The sequence below is a fragment of the Bufo bufo genome, chromosome 7, assembly GCF_905171765.1.
Source record: "Bufo bufo chromosome 7, aBufBuf1.1, whole genome shotgun sequence".
NCBI lineage: Eukaryota > Metazoa > Chordata > Amphibia > Anura > Bufonidae > Bufo > Bufo bufo.
Genome location: NC_053395.1, coordinates 159,416,686 through 159,441,017, shown reverse-complemented (window position 1 = coordinate 159,441,017; position 24,332 = coordinate 159,416,686). Strand labels below are relative to the sequence as shown.

General features: G+C 42.4%; 1 protein-coding gene across 2 annotated transcripts in view; it reads left to right on the top strand.

The window, feature by feature from the left end:
- The window catches only part of ERBB4 (erb-b2 receptor tyrosine kinase 4), a 1,172,496-nt gene that overhangs the window by 5,771 nt on the left and 1,142,393 nt on the right, over positions 1-24,332 (top strand). The window lies entirely within an intron of this gene.

Genomic DNA, 24,332 nt, shown 5'->3' with positions numbered 1-24,332 from the left:
ACACAATGTAACTCCAAGTCAATCACACTTCTGTGAAATCAAACTGTCCACTTAGGAAGCAACACTGAGTGACAATCAATTTCATATGCTGTTGTGCAAATGGTATAGACAACAGGTGGAAATTATAGGCAATTAGCAAGACACCCCCAATAAAGAAGTGGTTCTGAAGGTGGTCACCACAGACCACTTCTCAGTTCCTATGCTTCCTGGCTGATGTTTTGGTCACTTTTGAATGCTGGCGGTGCTTTCACTCTAGTGGTAGCATGAGACGGAGTCTACAACCCACACAAGTGGCTCAGGTAGTGCAGCTTATCCAGGATGGCACATCAATGCGAGCTGTGGCAAGAAGGTTTGCTGTGTCTGTCAGCGTAGTGTCCAGAGCATGGAGGCGCTACCAGGAGACAGGCCAGTACATCAGGAGACGTGGAGGAGGCCGTAGGAGGGCAACAACCCAGCAGCAGGACCGCTACCTCCGCCTTTGTGCAAGGAGGAACAGGAGGAGCACTGCCAGAGCCCTGCAAAATGACCTCCAGCAGGCCACAAATGTGCATGTGTCTGCTCAAACGGTCAGAAACAGACTCCATGAGGGTGATATGAGGGCCCGACGTCCACAGGTGGGGGTTGTGCTTACAGCCCAACACCGTGCAGGACGTTTGGCATTTGCCAGAGAACACCAAGATTGGCAAATTCGCCACTGGCGCCCTGTGCTCTTCACAGATGAAAGTAGGTTCACACTGAGCACATGTGACAGAGTCTGGAGACGTCGTGGAGAACGTTCTGCTGCCTGCAACATCCTCCAGCATGACCGGTTTGGCATTGGGTCAGTAATGGTGTGTGGTGGCATTTCTTTGGAGGGCCGCACAGCCCTCCATGTGCTCGCCAGAGGTAGCCTGACTGCCATTAGGTACCGAGATGAGATCCTCAGACCCCTTGTGAGACCATATGCTGGTGCGGTTGGCCCTGGGTTCCTCCTAATGCAAGACAATGCTAGACCTCATGTGGCTGGAGTGTGTCAGCAGTTCCTGCAAGACAAAGGCATTGATGCTATGGACTGGCCCGCCCGTTCCCCAGACCTGAATCCAATTGAGCACATCTGGGACATCATGTCTCGCTCTATCCACCAACGTCACGTTGCACCACAGACTGTCCAGGAGTTGGCAGATGCTTTAGTCCAGGTCTGGGAGGAGATTCCTCAGGAGACCGTCCGCCACCTCATCAGGAGCATGCACAGGCGTTGTAGGGAGGTCATACAGGCATGTGGAGGCCACACACACTACTGAGCCTCATTTTAACTTGTTTTAAGGACATTACATCAAAGTTGGATCAGCCTGTAGTGTGTTTTTCCACTTTAATTTTGAGTGTGACTCCAAATCCAGACCTCCATGGGTTGAAAATTTTGATTTCCATTTTTTTAATTTTTGTGTGATTTTGTTGTCAGCACATTCAACTATGTAAAGAACAAAGTATTTCAGAAGAATATTTAATTAACTCAGATCTAGGATGTGTTATTTTTGTGTTCCCTTTATTCTTTTGAGCAGTGTACTATTATTAGTGGCTAATATTGTTTTAGGCCCATCTAGGAAGAGCAGATGGACAAGACTTTGGGAAGTCTATTATTGAGTATCATTGTACTATTGCTTACTGTTGGTAGAAGTTAAAATCTTTTTTATAAATTTTTCCCCCAAAAAGGTTGGTTAATTCATTTTGATGCTCAGGAACATCTCTCATGAATGCAAAAAAAAAAAAAAAAAAAAACATGCACATGAAATCTATGCCGGAATAGCTGGTCTCTGATCATTCACCAAGAGTGTAAAACCCTGAAACATATTGTATCGATTCCAATGGTCAACCATTTCCTTTATGCCATAAAAGCTGCATTTGCTTTTCCTATACCTTACAATCTACTTGGTGTAATGGAACATGTTTAAGCAAGCGAGAACCGTTCCTCAGGGTAATTCTAAAGACAAGTGTACATTAGAGATCATTCATTGCTACAGGGTTAGTGTCATAAGGGGGTGAATCTTCAGCTGCAACTTGATTTAAGGGATTTCGCCTGGCAAATCTTCCGCGGGAAATCCTCAAATGCATACACGAGGAGAGGAGGTTGTTTTGTGTGTAAGAAGCGGCGTGTTCAGTTAGAGATTAAAGGGAGAGTTTTCCAAAAGAGCGGAACTATGCAGTAAAAGAGACACGAAAGATATACAGTATCTGGCAGTGATACTTAACGTGAGGCCTTAGAAATAGAAACTAACAACTGAAATTGTGTGTCTTGTGACTTTTCTTTTAATACGTTTAGGAAATGGGGTTCTTTGTAAAGACAAGCGTGTATCATTTATACTGGTGTCATTCTCTTAATGAGGAAAACATTAGACTTTTAATTAAAGCTAATTAAAGAGGATTTCTAAAGCCGCCAATATACATGAGAAATGTCTTCTGAAATGTCTGATTATGCCCACTTTGTCCGACCATTGGTGGTGGACTTCCATCTGAAGAAAATTTGTTCTGTCAGGTTGGAAAATTCCATCTGGGGTTTGCTGAACGTTCAAGTGTACGTCATGATGGGCTGAATTTGGTTAATCATTTGCCAGTTTGTGCAGGCACTAGAGAGTCCATTTTTACAACACAACTCCATTATTGGCCAATTTACTCTCTGTAATGTTGCTAGTGGGATGGTTTGGACTTATGAACCCACAGATGATTGATTGGCTGCATTGTGGACGATCCAAATCTCATGTCTGGGCAGCTGAAAGGGGTTGTTTGATTTTAGGAGAATGATTGTAAGTACTTACCTGACAGACCCTGCACCACCATTCTGGTTCTCCTTGCCATGATCTATTTAACTGGCTCAAAAGTGCACCCAACAAGGCCGGTGATTGGTTGCAGAGGTCACATGTTGCTAAATAGTGGGTGCATGGGGGCCATGTCCAATGTGAGCTCCTGCCCTGCTCTCAGTCTGTAAATAGCTTGTGCAGCTCTTTGAGTGGAGCTAGCAACCACAGGAGCTCTCATAAGACATTGCTCCTCTTCCTGTGCCCACTCTGCTAAAGTCTGACGTAGCACATCTATACCAGGATTTAGGAGAGCCAGTGCTGGTACAGGCTGGAGCAGCGATGTACTGGCCTGGACACCGCCACAGCGGTGTATAGGAGTACGAGCAGTACGGATTCTAAAGTTTAATAGGCACCTGAACTTTTGCTAGGAAAATATTAAATATATATATATATATATATATATATATATATATATATAGTATAAATCCTGTGTAAGTCAAATTTGCCCATTAACATGGCAGATCTTGAGGAATTTGATCCTTTTGTTCTAGGTGAGATAAACCACCAGGTAAGATAAGCCAGAGCTTTCTTATTCACAACACATATTGAGTCGGCTGAGCAGAGCGGGAATGCATATAGTGGGATAAGGAGAGATAGCTGTTGGCTGAGTGAGCACTTGGCTACCAGATACATATCTCATGTTTGAGTGTGTCTAAGATAAATGAATAGCCTGCTACCTATCTTCTGATAATACTGAATCACTTACTGCAATCCCGACTATATTATGGTCTCTTATATACAATTTACGTTATATTGAAAACAAATGAAGATAAATATGCTTTTTGTTTAAAGTTATTTGGCCACGAGACTCTCACTTCGACAAATAAAATCTAAGGTAAACCTCATACAGTGGAGTCCGAGTGAAACCTAAGAGAAAGATATTCCTGTTATAAGAACATCAGTAGTATATCATAAAAGGCCTTGGGCTATTATCACCATGGAAAGAGAAACAGAGAAAGCTAAACTGTACAGTAATTAAGTATACTAAACTATAAAGGTCTACAATAGTTTAAGGGAACATACTGTAATAAAATTTACATTGGTTGGTTTACAGCACAGTTGCTGCAAGGCATACTGTAACTGTATATTTCACTGTCATCTCCACTACATAAAATAATTAATTATAGGCAAAATATTGATATTGTTTTTGTTGCCTATATCTGATTTAATTTGAAAAAGATACTCTAATAGTATCCTTCCTTTTCTTCTTCCTTCTTTCTTTCCTTGAATTCCCCTCCTTCCTTCCCTTTTTTCTTCCTTCTCTCTTTCATTTTCTTCCTATACTCTTATGTTCCTCCTTTCTTCCTCCCTTCCCATACAAATGGGTTGCATCTTCTTCCATCTGCTTTTATGGCATTTTTTTGTGGGATTTTGAGGCTAGAACATATTTGAGTGTTTTTTTCAGGCTTTTTTGCCTATAAAAAGATTTAAAAAAAGCTGAAAAACTTGGCATAGCATTAATATGTTGCATTGTTAAACACACACCACAGACACAAAAGACATCACCAAATAAATAAAAAAAAAGCTATGAAAAAGAAATGCTTTTTTATTGTCCTGCATTTCATCCTTTTCATATCCATATCCAACACTGGGAGCTGCAATTTTTCACCAAAAACAGCACTAAAAACTACATGTGCAAAAAAATGCCACAAAAACACAAAAGTACCAAAAATACCTATGAATAAACCCACCCTTATAGAAATAAACTAGATTGCATAAATTCTTTGCAGGTTATCGTGCTTTATTTGATTTAATTTTGCATAACACTTTCCATACAGTCCATGTTCGTCTATGTTTGAGCCATTCCCCTAGATAGCATATTGGGCACACAGATGGTTAAACCACATAATACACTCGGCATCCAAATATTTTTTTTATACCTTTGACTTAAGTGAAGTCATTCCCCAAATAAGCAGAGATCACCCTACTCCTTTTCTGTCTAGTTTTCTGCTTTATTCATGGTTGACTGAATGGGCAAATACCCGTTCCTTAGATTTATTTCTAACTAAAATGCATTGATCCAGAATATGATCACTGTCTCCCAAGGCCAAATCCGTAATACCCTCAGGTGAGATGCTCTGTTGCTTACACTCAAGAGAAGGATTTATATTTTTATTCTACATTTTTTGTTTCTGCAGTGGGTACACAATTTTACATGGCTATTGGAGAAAGCACCTCAAAGGATTTCAAGACGTCTTAAGGTTGTTCATTGAAACGACAACGTTAGGTGATTATGCAGGTGTGTTCTGGTGCCTAGGGTCCCTTGATAGTGCTAAATGCTTCCTTCATTAAGAGCACAGCAACTCACAATTTTCTTCTGAAGATGTATTTGAGAACATATTGCTTATTATATCAGAGCAGATGTTTGCAAGCGCTTGTTGAAAAGCAGAAGTTCTCCATTCTTCTCTACGCCGTCGTTGAGAAAGAAACACTTGAATTACTTTGTAGAAGGTTAATTATCCCAGCGGCCAGGAAGAGTATAACCTTATTAAGGTCAAACAGTAAGTAAAGGTGAGATCATACACATTAGATGAATGTTGATTGGACCCACCAATAACTGGCTGACCATCTAAACCTTATGATGGTGTGCCAACTCTTCCATGACAAATTTGAACGTGCCCTATCCTTTGTCCTCAAGGGACATAAGCCATGACCAAAGGTGTCTGGCAACAGTGTATCTTCATCTCTATGGAGAACACACGCACAGCCAAAGCCATGGCGTATATGGGGGGATGGAAAGATTAGCTATGGGATGAACAAGCTGTATGAACTAAGGGATGAACTATAGATTTTTTCTGTGAGCAACAAGAATGATTCCAATGTTGATTTCCTCATTCTGCCATGTGGTCTGATTTCAAAATTATAGTTCATTGTGTTGGTAAATGTTCCCTTTTACTCTTTAGTAGCTGAATTACTCTCCACTGGTGGGACCTGGTAATGCAACCAGTGACTTTGCATTATCTAGCCTTCTGGAATTGGCAGTTGTCGAATGTTGTCTTTGACTAAGTATGATTACTTCAAGTATCCATTACACAAGATATGATAAGACAGAACAGGCATTTTCTTTTCCTACTCATTGCCTGTACTTGTGGGGCTGCATGTTACCAGTTGGCTATAATTACAAGGGGGCAGTGGATATTCCCTAAAGCTTGGTTTAGAGTAGTAGTGAGCAGGGATACAAATGATCTTGTTCCGTATAGCTTGTTTCACATTATACTTGAGCTATAGACTATTCTACGCACAGTTATAAATAACGCCTGCAACGGAGCTTTGCAGGTAAACCTTTGGCATCCAACAGTTACCTAACCAATCAGACCGCCTTGTCGTTCTTACAATATCATCTTCTGTCTGTTTTACATTTTGCATGGAAAGGCCGCATGCTCTATAAGTGGAGATATGCTTTAATATATGAAAACTTGGACAGTTAAACCTTTCCAAAAGACGACCTCTCCTCTGATATATATACTGTCCATCTTCTCTGAGCAGACTACCCCTCCATTTTTTTCCAAATAGCTTTTGCTGTTTTTGACTTCCTGTTGTAATCTGGATCTGTATTAGTGTCTTATTTTTTATATTATGCCTGTGATTTATTTTTATTTAGCTTTTTGAATATGCCTCATACATTTCTTACAGTTGTCCCTTTTAAAAACCTGTTAGAAGTTGAGGTAGTCACAAACCTACTTATACCCTCAATATTGTAGAAATCCAGGCCAGTGCATCCATAACACTGTGTATATTTCTCATACATCCCAATGAATATTCCTATTTTTAAGGAATTTTCTTTATTTATTTTACCAAATGCTACATTATACTCATGAATTTTCAACAATCTACCATGAGGGGGCCTACGCCGCCTACCTGGAACACCTAGTTACAGCTCTGCAAGATCTAGTTCTATAAGCAGAAAGCTCAGCGGCTCAACCTCTCACTGTATGAGATAAGGTGCTCACCTACAAGTCCCACCCTAAGGACCAAAGTGAAACGTGGATGTCAAAAAGCAATGAAGGGGAACACTCAAAAGGGCTCACTTGAAAAAGCAACGATAGACACTTTATTTAACCTAAAAATATCCTCTAAAAATATACATAAAATATAGGCTGAATACAAATATATGACCACTATATATATAGGATTGAGTCCCGTGTATCAGTACACACGTCCCAGGGTGATTCCTGTAGCAAGTATGTCGGCTGAGACCCTTACTAATCGATAGAAAGGTGGTGCATATGTGCCGGCTATATATCACTCAAATGTGGCACGTATGTCAGTATACCGCAACCAAATGTAGATCGATGGACGTGCAGCACCTGTATAGGTGTAATGATGAGGGCTGTATAGCACTAAATGCCAATAACTTCTGATCGTTCTCAGTCAAAGTCCAATTGATATAGGCGGCAACACTCACAGTTGATAACACCGCCAAAAGTCACTTAGTGCATTCACAATGCCACAATAGATGATCCCCAGGAGCTGGGTCTCACCCGTCTTCACTGCCTTTGATGCAGCTCTGATTCCAGGTGGCCGCACACCAGCGGCATCCCACGTGGTGTGCTACACCTCGTCGTGGCGTCCCACGTGACCTGGTTGCTTGGGAGACCGGGTGAAGCTGGGATGACGTCACCAATCGGCGACCGCTTGCTATGAATCCGGACAAAGCTTCCTCTATCTTCTTTATTTATTGCAGGTATTCAGCGCAACGCTCACTCCTCACGCCAGACGCGTTTCGAGGTGCTGTACCTCTTCCTCAGTGGCCAACTGAGTGAGCGTATCCTCACTCTTATATACGGGACGACTACTCCCATAATCCTTCACATTATCGTGCATTCACTAAACACCGGAGTGGACCAGGGTCATATTCCTTCTTCATATCAAATTCCCTAACACAGAATTAGCCCATCCTACTACCATCATCTTGTACAAGAAATATCAGTGCCTACCCTGAATAAAATATATGTGTATATATTTAAAACATAAATAATCAAACATATATAAAATTGTATAAAAAGATATATATAAAAAGATACAATACTGTGGGACGGGTGTACTGATACACGGGACTCAATCCTATATATATATATAGAGGTCATATATTTGTATTCAGCCTATATTTTATGTATATTTTTAGGGGATATTTTTAGGTTAAATAAAGTGTCTATCGTTGCTTTTTCAAGTGAGCCATTTTGAGTGTGCCCCTTCATTGCTTTTTAAGATCTAGTTCTATCTGCTGGATTGCAGTAACTGGGAAGCATGTTTTCTATGACAAGTTAGAAGCCGAAATACCCAAATATTAAAATGTGAATGTCTAAGAGGGAGAATATTCCCACCAGCCACCTAATGCTACTCATATTGAGGAAAATAATAATAAGAAAAATGATGATTGTCAGCTGTCATCAGCCCCGCAGGAGCTAAAGGTGCCTTGTCCTTCTCGTAGAGAATTGTGCGAAGTGTTGTCCTGTAACAGGAGGCTGACATATATTATCCTCCTGCACAAACTGTTTTGATTGCTGCTTAAATTTGCATGCTGTGAGCCGAGGAGGCGAATACACACCGTGAGGCATGCAGCTAATTTTGTACTGCAAACTGGAAGCTTGATACCTGCTATTTCATGGTCGGGCTCAATGCTGATTCAGCAACTTTTCATCTAGTACGCAAATGGAAAAAATGTTTAATTTGTATAGAGGCGAAGATTGTAACTATGCGTAACAGATGTCTGAAGAATATACAAGGATGGGGGCGATACAGTATCGTGTTTCCGGCAGCAAATGAACTATAAATGTGTCACATGCTCCTTCTTAAAAAATAGCAACTGGTAGGGGTTAAAACTAATTCTACGTGCAGACGGCCGTATGTGTTCTGCAGATCTGCAAAATATGGACACTGTCTGTGTGCTGTCCTCATTTTTTTTGCAGACCCATTGACTTTAATGGGTCCATGGATCGCATTTTGCGGGGCCAGTATAGGACATGTTCTCTAATTAACAGAACGGGCATATGGATGCGGTCAGCACTCAGATGACATGTAGACCATGAGCCTATTGAAGTCAATGGGTCCACAAATAAATGCGGATGAAGCAAGGACATTGTCTGTATTTTGAGATCCTACGTACGGTTGTGTAAAGGAGGAAAAAATGGATATAAATGTACAGTATATTAAATTCACAATTGATATCTCAGTCCATGCATGCTTAAAGGGTTATTCCCATATGACTTTGATATGGCATGCGTTCATGATCGCTGGGGGCTGACCTTTTAGACCTCACCAATCCTGCAGCAGTGATTCAGCGCTGAGGCTCCTTTATGGTGGCTCTGGTTGTAAAGTATGAGAAAACTCGAGCTCACCTTCACAGCTGTGGTTGGGTGCACGGATTGGATCCAGGTAAATCCTTCTTAGAATTCAAGAGAAGAAAATCCGGCACTTTAAAATCTTCAATGTGCTTTATTTGAATATCGTAGCAAAATAACTCACAGAGACAAAATCTCCACCCCGGCAACAGTTGACGCGTTTCGAACACAGGTGTGTTCTTAGTTGTAACTAATACGACTAGGAACACACCTGTGTTCGAAACGCATCAACTGTTGCCGCAGTGGAGATTTTGTCTCTGTGAGTTATTTTGCTACGATATTCAAATAAAGCGCATTGAAGATTTTAAAGTGTCGGATTTTCTTCTCTTGACTGGCTCTGGTTGTAGTTTTATGTATGGCTTGGATGCTGTGAGTGATGCTGCGCAGGTAAGGACGGCAGAGGGACCGCGGTACTGAATCAGAAAGGTCACATAAAGTGATATGCCATGAGTTTATGAGACGAGAATACCCCTTTAAGGACACAGATATCAGAGAGTCAGTCATTGTATCTTCCCAATGGCAGTCCACACTCTCTCCTCATGCAGATGAGTGTCGGTCATTCCTGTTTTTACATGGATTTTGGGGTGCAGGCCCGGCACACAAAGGGAGGTACATATTATAATTTGGTCGGTTTGGCCCCATATATATATATATACACACACACACACACACACACACAATAGAGCCAGCCCTTGTAACGGCTGCAAATTCTATATACCCGGTTTAATAGAGGAAGCGACAGATATACATCAAAAATTTACGTATATCTCATAATAAATGACCCCCAAAGTCTCGATGTCTCTTTACTACCTGCTTCAATACTGGTGCCTCTGTACAGCACCACATGGAGGCACAAAGTTCTTATAGCTCTACTCTATCTGCTTCCATACTGGTGCCTCTGTGCAGCACAGTATGGAGGGGGGTCAATTATCAAACAGAAATACGCCTAAATAACATATTTCTGGTGCAGATTGCGACACAAAGGTCCTGCGACTCTGTGACATCTCACCTCTCACTCCAGGTCTAAAAAAGTGGTCGGGGTGTGGGCGGGGAAGAGGCTCATTTACCCTTTTCTTTGTCTGTTTTAGGCGTAGAAAATGGTCTAAATGTAAGACAGCAAGGAAGCTGTCTTACATTTAAAAGTAAATATGTGGCCACAGGATGAGAAAGGCGCTCATAGGGTGAATAGGTAAAGATGAAACAGCGTTCTTCAATTTAAGGTGAATATGTGCTGCTCACCTGTTTAGGTTGCACCGAATTGGGTGCAACCGTGATGAAGGTCCGCTGGATTAACTTGGTATCATGTTGGAGCTGCCGTGTCCAAAAGAACCAAGGGCGAGGGCCAAGTCGCCACTTCGTTAATTACTAGAAATACTGACGGTACGCGTCACGACTTTTGTGGTCTGGCGAGCTGGTGGACGTGAGGCGCAAATCACAACCGGATTTGACAAGTACGGGTTTATTGAGAGTCTCTCAATAAACCCGTACTTGTCAAATCCGGTTGTGATTTGCGCCTCACGTCCACCAGCTCGCCAGACCACAAAAGTCGTGACGGGCACCGTCAGTATTACATTTCAAAGTGGCAGAGGATCCGCTGAAGTTGTGTAGAGGCCTGCGCCTCTTCATAACTCCGGCAGATCCTCCGCCAGGTATAGGGGTTATTAAGACTGGCGTGACGTGGCGTCTACAATGCCAGTCTTAATAAATGTGCCCCAAATTCCCTATTGCTCTGCACTACCTGCTTCCACACTTGTATAGCACTGTATATTATAGGGAATGGGATATGTAGCATCTCAATATGGTGCAATCTCTGAATGAAGTTGGAGGCATATGAATGTACATTATGAGAGATGTAATATGGCTCAATACAACTCAGGGGTTTATTATAGTCGTATATAGGAGCAAACGTGAGGACCTCAAGCAGGTGTTGTGCCCAAAACCATGGCCGAGGTGGTGAACAGGTTAAAGACAGTGGGGGAATTCTATGCTCGTAGATGGAGAACAGGCGAGTGGTGTGCAACATGTTTAACCACGTACAGAAACAAGATGCAAATATCATTTAGTAAAACAGGAGTGTGTGTTCAGCTGCAGTGTGCGCAAGAAACACTCCCTCGCTTGTCTGCCAGGCTGAAACCTAATAAACAAACGGCTGATAATAAAGCATCATTATTATTCCTGCAGCTGTTTGCAGAGAATCTAATGAGCAGTATTTTGGAGTTTTTCAGTGTTTTTGTAAAAAAGTGTCACTGAGCATTAATGGTCATGGGCCCGTTACCAAACAGGATCGGCCAGCCATGTAATGTGCGTGAGGGTGTCCCAGAGAGGAGCTATCAGGATTTCAACGTAACGCATTGTTTTGTTCACAGGGAAGATAAGCAACCACCAGAGGTGGCCTCCTCATTCAGAATAAATGCACGCTCAGCTCGGCGCCTATACAGTGAGGTCTTCATTAGTTAAATATTAGGCACCTGTGGCCTAATTAGCCACACAACAGCAGGCCACACCAGCAGTCATCTGACAGTATGGCACAAACCAGCAGGCCACACCAGCAGTCATCTGACAGTATGGCACAAACCAGCAGTCACCTGACAATATGGCACACACCAGCTTTTTAATAATGTTTGAATTCAATGCATTTTATTATATTTATTCACTATTATATCTCTATACAAAGTGTTGCTGTAATAAGCCATGTGCATGAGCCCGAACTCCCAGAGAAGAAAGATAAGACTTTCTACCATAAAACACAATTGTAAATGTGATTTTGTGAACCTGAACACTGTGCATTTCATCCAGTGTGCCAAAGATCAATTCTGGGCAGAACTTCTCTGGAGGTGAAGCAGTGTGTACAAAATGAGGTGTAACCCTAGAAGGAAGTATGTGGATAACCTGCCTGTTTACATAACAGGATATATTAGAGAAGCCTTGCATTTGCTGGGAAGTGTTATTCTGCAGCCTTGGCTCCGTAACCCTTTAAAACAAAGTCTCTCCTACAGGCGTTGTAAGGGATCGTCTCTCTTTCAGGGAGTCACACTCACAGATATCTTCACAGACACCAGGATTTAAGGGCCAAAACTGTGTTTTATTGCGGCACTTCCGCGTAAACATAAACAGTTATACAAGATAAACTCCTGCCCGTCTAGGCACTACCTAAACAAAATACGTCCCTACCTCACTCGTAGAGCACAGTTCACACATGGACATCACATGCGGCTTTCCTCAGCCAACATCAATACAGCAGCCCCCAGACTGTGGCAATTCCAGTACCTTTTGGGGGAGTGTAGCCCAGTAGTCCTCCAGGCGCTGGTCGTGCAACCCTCGTTCTCTAGGCATTGCTAGGTCCCCCAAACTTCAGGCTATTCAAAGCCTTGTGGCCCCTCAGTCCTCCTGACTGAGCCCACACACAGAGCCTCTGCTTCACAAAACAGTCTCGCTCTCCCTCCCCAGACTGACACCCTGGGAGGTGCTTTATGCCGGCCTGATTACAGCAGGCCTCACCTGCGATCACCTTCCTGCTAGGAAAAAACCTGCCCCGGACTGGGGAGGTGGATTGGGAGGTCCCACTGCCAAAACCTACCATCCCAATCCAAGTAAAATCCAGCCCTGAATAAATAAAGAAAATAGCTCTACCAACTAGATTTAGTAAAGCAACCATTCTGGATTTCCCCCACCTCAGCCAGTTGAGACACCTGGGAGAGATATACCCCCCTTCCGGGACTTTCCCATGCATTTTACAGTTCACATCGCCACAGCTTGAATAGCGCAAGTTAAATTTAAGGTAATTCTGGGTTACGATTCACAGCGAGCCATCGTCCTCCTGTATAAGCTAGAACTCTCTTTGCAAAATAAACTTCATTTTGCACAGACCATTTTCACATTTGTACAGTAAATTGGTGGCCAAAAACCTTCTTATTTCACATTCATAGATTTCTGACCTGAGGAGCAAAGTGTGACAGAGCAAAGGAGATTATCCATGTTCCTGTGTGGTGAATTCATTACCAGGAGAGGAAAAGAAATGTTTCTGTATTCCAGCATCTCTGCCTTCCATAAAGACAAGGAGAGATTAGGCTGCACTGCGCAGGAAATTGATTTATCATCAATTTATTACCTGGGTCTTGAAGCTAAAGCAGCGCAAAACTTTGACATTCATTCATCAGGATGGAGACTAGCGGGCCAGGAGCAATAGACCAATGGACCACCAAAGATAGATTACTTAGGTGTTAACTGCTAAGATACCATAGACCCCCAATGATATTGCAGGAATAGAGATACCTTATCCTTGAGCTCCTTTACATGTAGAAAGCTGATAATTATAATCATGTTGATTGATAGTGGTGGATGCACTTGAAAATCCCCTTTTAGAAACCTGTGATTGCCCCTACCCTGTAAAACACCTTAGCCTTTACTGCCCAAAGCTGGCCATACTCATGAGATATCCTGCCATACACACATGAGATATCCTGCCATACACATGAGATATCCTGCCATACACACATGAGATATCCTGCCATACACATGAGATATCCTGCCATACACATGAGATATCCTGCCATACACACATGAGATATCCTGCCATACACACATGAGATATCCTGCCATACACATGAGATATCCTGCCATACACACATGAGATATCCTGCCATACACATGAGATATCCTGCCATACACATGAGATATCCTGCCATACACATGAGATATCCTGCCATACACACATGAGATATCCTGCCATACACACATGAGATATCCTGCCATACACATGAGATATCCTGCCATACACATGAGATATCCTGCCATACACACATGAGATATCCTGCCACACACACATGAGATATCCTGCCATACACACATGAGATATCCTGCCATACGCACATGAGATATCCTGCCATACACATAAGATATCCTGCCATACTCATGAGATATCCTGCCATACACATGAGATATCCTGCCATACTCATGAGATATCCTGCCATACACATGAGATATCCTGCCATACACACATGAGATATCCTGCCATACACACATGAGATATCCTGCCATACACATGAGATATCCTGCCATACAGACATGAGATATCCTGCCATACTCATGAGATATCCTGCCATACTCATGAGATATCCTGCCATACTCATGAGATATCCTGCCATACACATGAGATATCCTGCCATACACATGAGATATCCTGCCATACACACATGAGATATCCTGCCATACACATGAGATATCCTGCCATACACATGAGATATCCTGCCATACACATGAGATATCCTGCCATACACATGAGATATCCTGCCATACACACATGAGATATCCTGCCATACACACATGAGATATCCTGCCATACACATGAGATATCCTGCCATACAGACATGAGATATCCTGCCATACACACATGAGATATCCTGCCATACACATGAGATATCCTGCCATACACATGAGATATCCTGCCATACACATGAGATATCCTGCCATACACACATGAGATATCCTGCCATACACACATGAGATATCCTGCCATACACACATGAGATATCCTGCCATACACATGAGATATCCTGCCATACACACATGAGATATCCTGCCATACACATGAGATATCCTGCCATACACATGAGATATCCTGCCATACACATGAGATATCCTGCCATACACACATGAGATATCCTGCCATACACACATGAGATATCCTGCCATACACATGAGATATCCTGCCATACACACATGAGATATCCTGCCATACACACATGAGATATCCTGCCATACACATGAGATATCCTGCCATACACATGAGATATCCTGCCATACACACATGAGATATCCTGCCATACACACATGAGATATCCTGCCATACACACATGAGATATCCTGCCATACACATGAGATATCCTGCCATACACACATGAGATATCCTGTCATACACACATGAGATATCCTGCCATACACACATATGCAGAGATTGGGGAGAGTGCAGAAAGCTGCTGCCAGAGAGGTCTCCTGAGAACAAAACGATCAGGCAGTTGAAATGCAATTTTATGTTAAAACTAAATTCCAGTCTGCACTGAGGGTCATTGGGAATCAAATGTGTGTGGCAGCTATGTGAATCTTATGATCAGTCTACCCTTGCTGCAAAGCCTCTTTGAGTCCTATGAATGTCTTAAAGTGGACCAGTCACCACAAAATGCAACGCAATCTGAAAGCGCCATGTTGTAGAGCAGGAGTAACTCAGAAGATTGATATCTATTTTTGTGGGGAAAGGTTCAGTAAAACCTGTAATTTATACATTTATATAATTGCTTTGTCCACATCCTGTGAAGAGCTATCGGTACAGAAGGGAGGAGCTATCAGTGATTGATGGTGTGTGTCAATGTGCCTACAGAGATAGTTGTCAATCACTGATAACTCCTCCCACCGGTGCCGATATCTGTTCACAGGAAGTGGAAAAAACTAAGATATAAATGTATAAATTGCATGTTTTATTGCATCCTTTCCCATTACAGTATATATCAATCTGCTCAGCTTTTCCTGCTCTATAACAAGCTGCCTACAGATTGCAATGCATTTTGCAGTGATAGGTCTTCTTTAAAATTCTCCCATAGAAGGCAACTAAAATCTTTTCAACATGCATATGACTATTTGACTTTCCGCTGGGCTTGTGCTCTTGTGCTTATAGACAGCAGTCAATATGAATTCACAGAGAAGCAGTGTAAAGTATATGGGAGTGATAGAGCAACAGTCTGCCCAACTGATAAAACCTTAGGTGTGTATTAAAGGGGTTGTGCACCTCTTGGGTGGGGTGGGGGGAGGGCAAAACAGTTAAGGGAAGCATTCTTATCTGCTTCCCAACACTGGCTTACTGGTCCTGCGCTCTCCAACCTCCAATGTTCCACTGGGGTCACTGGATCTAAACTTCTGGTTTGACACCGCTGCAGCCAATCGCTGGCCGGAGTGGTGATCTGATCTACTTGTGTCATGTGACCATTTGTCATGACGCAAAGCAGAAGTTCACATCCAGGGACCAGAGAGGAGCAGCAGAAACTGGAGAGCGCAGAAGCCGGGAGCCAGTGCTGGGAAGCAAGTAAGGTATGCTTCTCTTTGCAGGTCCCCCCCCCCCCCCCCCAAAATGTTCACAGCCCCTTTAAGGTCGCCATACACATAAGATGAATGATGGCCATGTTTTCAAAGGCCATAAGTTGACACCAGAGGTATATGACAGTGGCTTCCCCCCTTCATATTGAAAACATATGCATTCTCAGTCAAGTTGAGTGTGCATGTGTATGGGGAGGTGTGAAGGAATACTGTAGCCATCGGCCAAACATGTGCATGACCATCTTTAATCTACCTTATGTGTCCCTTTTAGTCTAGACTACTATGGCTCTATAATCGAACCAATGTGCTAAAAAGAATAAAGAACTAGAATACTAGAATAGTAATAGAAAGCAAATCCATGTTGACGTAGCTGGCCAGTCCATAACCTTGTGTCCTTGCATTGTACACTGAATAACTATTAATATTGTTTATTTCACAGGTATAGAACTTGTAAAATCGGATATCTTAAGAAAGTGGCGTTGTCCTGAAGTGACACGCGCAGACCCGGCCTGTGTGACGGGCACTCCAGGCTTTCTATGTTTACTCTGTTGACTATGCTCCTCAGACCAGCCCATTTCTATGAACAATCAGGTTCTGTGAACTTTAGCACAGTGCAGCCAATTCTCTGCAGCATCCTTCTTATATCTGGCATTAACCCTTATGCTAAGACCCCGTATTTATGTCATCATATTAAACAGTTATGACATTTTAGCTGTCTATGTGACAGAAGGGTGTTTTATCACATGTATAGATAGCTAATACTGTGACTGTTGTGCTTTCTAATGATACCATTGTATGTAACTTTCATTGTAAAGTGAAGCTCCACATTTGGACAACGGCATCCAAAAACAATGGTGAGTTACAATACATACTGTACCAATTAGGAAAGTATGGCGCCAGCATATGACTCTTAGTGGTAGCGCAATCATCGGCTGATCATTTCTGATCCATATTGGGCTATCTTCTTTATGATAGATGACTGTACATCAGCGATGATCAGTTTGAGTTGGTTTCCTTTTTGTAGATACAGTCCTGATCAAAAGTTTAAGACCACTTGAAAAAAATCATATTTAGCATGGCTGGATCTTAACAAGGTTCCAAGTAGAGCTTCAACATGCAACAAGAAGAAATGGGAGTGAGACAAAACATTTTTTGAGCATTCAATTTAATGAAAACAACGAATAAACTGAAACAGGCTGTTTTTCAGCTGATCAAAAGTTTAGGACCACACCTCCAAAAAAAAAATAAACCCCCCCAAAACAGAAATCCAACTTCCAAACATGAACTCAGTAATGAGTAGCTCCTCCGTTATTGTTAATCACTTCAAAAATTAGTTTCGGCATGCTTGATGCAAGCGTTTCCATGAGGTGAGCGGGAACATTTCTCCAAGTGGTGAAGACGGCCGCACGAAGGCCATCTACTGTCTGGAACTGTTGTCCATTTTTTTTAAACTTCCCTTGCCATCCTTCCCAAAGGTTCTCAATTGGATTTAGATCAGAGGAACACGCAGGATGGGCCAAAAGAGTGATGTCATTCTCCTGGAAGAAGTCCCTTGTCCTGCGGGCATTGTGTACTGTAGCGTTGTCCTGTTGAAAAACCCAGTCGTTACCACACACACGAGGGCCCTCAGTCATGAGGAATGCTCTCTGCAACATCTGGACATAGCCAGCGGCCATTTGACGCCCTTGCACTTCCTGAAGCTCCATTGTTCCACTGAAGGAAAATGCACCCCAGACCATTATGGCGCCTCCTCCACTGTGGCGCGTAGAAAACATCTCAGGTGTGATCTGCTTGTCATGCCAGTAACGTTGGAAACCATCAGGACCATCAAGGTAAAAAAAATTCTCATCAGAGAATAAAACTTTCTTCCACCTTTGAATGTCCCATGTTTGGTGCTCTCTGGCAAAGTCCAAACGAGCAGTTCTGTGGCGTTCAAGGAGACGAGGTCTTTGAAGACTTTTTTTGTTTTTGAAGCCCTTCAGTCTCAGATGCCGTCTGATGGTTATGGGGCTGCAGTCAGCACCAGTAAGGGCCTTAATTTGGGTCGAGGATCGTCCAGTGTCTTGACGGACAGCCAATTCGATCCTCCGGCTCAGTGCTGGTGAAATTTTTTTGGGTCTTTCACTTGACTTTTTTGTTCCATAACCCTCAGGATCATTTAAGAAATTCCAAATGTCTTACTGCGTCCCACCTCAGCAGCGATGGCGCGCTGTGAGAGACCCTGCTTATGCAGTTCAACAACCCAACCACATTCAAAAAGGGAGAGTTTTTTTGCCTTTGCCATCACAACGTGTGACTACCTGACAGAAAATGACAATGAATCCACATCTTTGCACAGATTTGGCCTTTTAAAGGCATGTGGTCCTAAACTTTTGATCAGCTGAAAAACAGCCTGTTTCAGTTTATTCGTTGTTTTCATTAAATTGAATGCTCAAAATTTTTTTTGTCTCACTCCCATTTCTTCTTGTTGCATGTTGAAGCTCTACTTGAAACCTTGTTAAGATCCAACAATGTAAAATATGATTTTTTGCCATTTTTCAAGTGGTCTTAACTTTTGATCAGGACTGTATGTACAAAAGAGAAGGTTTTGACGTGTGATAGAGGCTAAGGTTTATCAGATGACATACCAAAAACCTTACAAATGGATACTTTACTGAACTTTGTACAGGTGAACAACAGGGTGTCACGCCAAGGAGTGCTACAATCATGATTGGGTCTGGTAGCTAGAGTATGAGTTCTTTTCACAGTCTTAAGGCCCTATTACACGGCGTGAGTATCGTACAGGTTGTCATGCATGTGAGTGAAAATGAACGAGAATTGTGTGATGTATTAAGTGTCAACAATTCAAAGACGAGCGAGAAATCGCTCGTTTCTCGTCTGTCGTGATCTTTCAGCATGCTAAAAATGTATTGCTTTGTTCGTATAAGGCTACTTTCACATTAGCGTTTTTCGCGGATCTGTCATGGATCTGCAAAAACGCTTCCTTTACAATAATACAACCGAATGCATCCGGTTGTATTATGTCTTATATAGCCATGACAAATCCATCGTGAACACCATTGAAAGTCAATGGGGGACGGATCCGTTTTCTATTGTGTCAGAGAAAACGGATCCGTCCCCATTGACTTACATTGTGTGTCAGGACACCACATCGCGGACAGAAAAAAGCAACCAAATGGAAAGGAATGCATTTTGGTGCATTCTGTTTTGTTCAGTTTAGTTTTGTCCTCATTGACAATGAATGGGAACAAAACTGAAGCCTTTTTTTCCCTGCTTTTGAGATCCTATGACGGATCTCAATAGCGGAATTGAAAACACTAGTGTGAAAGTAGCCTTACATGGATTCATCTACTTGCTTACGATCTCATACATGCCTTCTGACCAAGCATCTGTCCCCAATCTTTACATGTAATAACAAGGAATGTTTTAAAAGCGAACGAGTGACGACAACAAGTACAAACGATTATCTATGCGTAAAATAAGCAAACTTTTTGCTACATCTAAGATCGTTTATGGTGATCTGTATGACATCTGCTGGTGTAATAGTACCTTTAGAATTTAGGTTTGTATGCTATCGGCCCTTTAAGATGTTCATGAATTCTACATCTACTGTAGGCAACAAGGACACTTCCCAGACAGGACATAATAATTTCAATTCAGATACAATTTTCCTTCTTCCTTTTGGATTTACTGGTCTTGGGCAAGTCACAGTAGTGGAAAGGAAGGTAATGATGGGTATTGCTTCACTCAGTTCTCAAGGGTCTTATTTCTGCACTTCTGTATTGAATAGTGCCACAGGCTGTGGGCTTAGTATATGCTGCTCACTTTACCATGATAAACACCCTCCACTAAGGCTGGCCACCTCCAAACCTCTGGTGTCCAATGCAGCCCAACTGACGACAGCTGAACATAGCCTCCTCCATTCACAATAAGCCCGGAGTGGTCCTGAGCTCAGCATACTGGAGAGTCATTGCTATAGTGCCCAATGCTACTGAGCCCCATTAACATGGCAATGCAGAAGATGCCACCGCTTGGTAGCTGGTGTTCACATACCAATGTCACCACTGGTCTGTTCCTACAAGGACCCCCTCCCTATCCAAAAAAAAATAAAAAATGGTGAGAAAAGGAGACAAGTAAATACTTGTACATTAAGTAAATCTTTGAATATTTAGTAAACACTCACATATTCAGTAAATACTTGGAGCACCATCTCTTAAAGGGGTTGTCCAACTTCTAGAAGTGTTTTACATAAACCCCCCACTCAGCAGGACCTGTCATGGGAAGCATACGTACCTGCTCCTGACCCTCGTTTCCAGCTCTGTGTCACTGATCACATGCCGCTTGTAGTTCAGGTCACCACTGTGGCTATTCATCAGCTGCAGCCGCATACGTAACCCCTGTCCATTTCCGAAGTTTATATGTAAGGACCGAAGAGCAGTGAAAACATTGGTGGACAGGGTCAGAACTGAGTGCTGGGGAGCAGGTAGATATGCTTCTCTTGACTTCACTTTTAGAAGTTGGACAACCCCCTTTAAATTGATCCAGAATTAGTTCACATGGAATAAATGTATTTAGTAAAATAGACATCAGGGGAACTCATGGGTACTTTTAAAGCTTCATAAAAAAGCAGCATTATTTTCACCTATCTGAAACACTTGAAGGGGTTGTCTCACTTCAGTAAGTGGCCTTTATCATGTAGAGATAGGTAATACAAGACACTTACTAATGTATCGTTATTGTCCATGTTGCCTCCTTTGCTGGCTGGATTCATTTTTTCATCACATTATACACTGCTCATTTCCATGGTTACAGACCACCGCTGCAATCCATCAGTGGTGGTCGTGCTTGTATACTATAGGAATGGATTGCAAGGTGGTCTGTAACCATGGAAACGAGCAGTGTATAATGTGATGGAAAAATGAATCCAGTCTGCAAAGGAAGCAATATGGACAATCACAATACATTAGTACGGTAAGTGCCTTGTGTTAACTTTCTCTACATAATAAATGCTACTTACTGAAGTGAGACAACCCCTTTAAATTCTTATTCTTCCAAAAGGACAATCCCTTTCATTGACAGTTGCAAAACTATACAGAGAACCTCCATCACCAACGTTTGTGTTAGAGTGCGGTGACAGAACACATGTACCAAACAAAAGCAAAAATAAATGGCTAACGTTATGTGCAGTGTTATCTTATGTACAGTAGGTGAGGAAATTATTATAGCACAAACCTCATATAGGTATTGTACCCTGTGGAAAAAGGCCAATTGTATTGTATTGTTCAATTATTTTATGCTGGACCACCTTGAACACCTGCCCTCCATCCAAGCCTGACAAGACATTCCCTAGGGAGTCATCGTTTCATTGCTGCGGCACTTTCACTAACACTGTAAATGTGACATATGGTCGTGTACAGTATAATGTGACAACGTGACTGCAGACAAATTGCAGTTCAGTGAAATTTCCCCAAAATATTGATGTCACAAAGTCAATAGCAAAGTTAACCAACTGCGTCACTGTCACTTGTGGTCCCTGATGTGGCATTGATGCAGCACAGTATGTATAGCAGGCATCCTCAAACTGCGGCCCTCCAGCTGTTGTAAAACTACAACTCCCACAATGCCCTGCTGTAGGCTGATACCAGTAGGCTGTTCGGGCATGCTGGGAGTTGTAGTTTTGCAACAGCTGGAGGGCCGCAGTTTGAGGATGCATGGTGTATAGCATGGACTATGTGTGTGTGTATTTTTGCATATGTTTTCACTGGACATTTGTAAAATGGAAATGTTCCCTGAAAACCCAGGGGATATGTCAGTAATTTATCTTACACATTGTAATAAAGGCACTTGTAAGAATCTGTGGACTTGCCAATAAAATGAAGATCATTTTCAGAGGACTTGTGTGATTCATACAGTTTTCTATTCACTTTCCTTACAGCTGCCGCCTGGCACAACCCCAGTGTCTGGCAGTGCCTTGTCATAGACAGGGATATGTCATCGTATGCTATGACTTGTACTTGGCATCGGGTGACTGATCAGAGGTGGGCGTTGGACTATTTTTGGAACACTTGTAGACTACAGTTGCTAGTAATTGTGGACCTAGAGGTGCCCAAGCTTTTTGATAGGATCTTTTAATGTTCAGAGCACTTACTGTAGGTCTGATTATATGGCTGCTCGGTCCATTCAGCCCTCCCATCACTAAAGACAGAAATCAGAGCTTGGCTCTGCATTGTGAGGATCAGAGAAATCTTAGTAGCGGAGTCAATACTGATAAACTATGTGAGAACCATCAATAGTTGAAAATCACAAATCTATGTATTTTAATTTATTTATTCATTTTATTTATATAGCATCAACAGATTCCACAGCAATATACACCTCGGTACCTGTCTCCATTGGGCCATACAATCTAAAGTCCAAATATACCAATTAGTATTTTTTTTTGAGTGTGGGAGGAAATCAGGGTACCTAGAGGATACCTATGCAAACACAGAGAGAATGGTCAGATTTGAATCCAGTACCCAAGTACTGCCACACACCACTGAGCCACTGTGCTCTCTCACATCCCATTTTTTTAAAGGATTGTCTCAAAGTGGGTGCTTGGGTGCTTTTTTAAATACGTCCCAGAATGGGTGTTCTTGTGAGGGTATGTGGACATTCATGGATGGATTCGATTGGACTTAAATTGTCCTTCAAAAGAGACTCAAATGTTGTAAGAGGCCTGCGATATACCTGCTTCCACAAAATACTGATTAAGGGGTTCAATATTCCTGCTTCCACAAAATACTGATTAAAGGGTTTGATATGCCTTTTTTCACCAAATATTGATTGAGGCCTGCAATATACCTGCTTCCACAAAGTACTGATTAAGGTGATTGATATACCTGTTTCCACCAAATATTGATTGAGGCCTGCGAGATACCTGCCTCCACAAAATACTGATTAAGGGGTTTGATATACCTGCTTCCACAAAATACTGATTGAGGGCTGCTATATACCTGCTTCACAAAATACTGATTAAGGGGATTGATATACCTGCTTCCACAAAATACTGATTGAGGCCTGCGATATACCTGTTTCCACAATTAAAGTTCTTCTCTAGTGACTTAGGCACAGGGTCATTTTTGAAATCAGGCTACCTAGAGGATACCTATGCAAATACAGGCAGAATGGTCAGATTTGAGTCCAGTACCCAAATACTGCTAGACACCACTGAGCCACCTTGCTCTCTCACATCCCATTTTTTTTTTAAAGAATTGTCTCAAAGTGGGTGCTTGGGTGCTTTTTTAAATACGTCCCAGAATGGGTGTTCTTGTGAGGGTATGTGGACATTCATGGATGGATTCGATTGGACTTAAATTGTCCTTCAAAAGAGACTCAAATGTTGTAAGATATGTGCATAAGGCCTCATGCACACGACCGTATTTTTTTGCGGTCCGCAAAACGGGGTTCCGTTTTCCCGTGATCCGTGACCGTTTTTTCGTCCGTGGGTCTTCCTTGATTTTTGGAGGATCCACGGACATGAAAAAAAAGTCGTTTTGGTGTCCGCCTGGCCGTGCGGAGCCAAACGGATCCGTCCTGAATTACAATGCAAGTCAATGGGGACGGATCCGTTTGACGTTGACACAATATGGTGCCATTTCAAACGGATCCGTCCCCATTGACTTTCAATGTAAAGTCTGGAGTCCCTTTTATACCATAGGATCGGAGGTTACTCCAATCCGATGGTATATTTTAACTTGAAGCGTCCCCATCACCATGAGAACGCCTCTATGTTAGAATATACTGTCGGATATGAGTTAGATCGTGAAACCTCATTTCCGACAGTATATTCTAACACAGAGGCGTTCCCATGGTGATGGGGACGCTTCTAGTTAGAATATACTACAAACTGTGTACATGACTGCCCCCTGCTGCCTAGCAGCATCCGATCTCTTACAGGGGGCCGTGATCAGCACAATTAACCCCTCAGGTGCCGCACCTGAAGGGGTTAATTGTACTATCATATCCCCCTGTAAGAGATCAGGGCTGCCAGGCAGCAGGGGGCAGACCCCCCCCCTCCCCAGTTTGAATATCATTG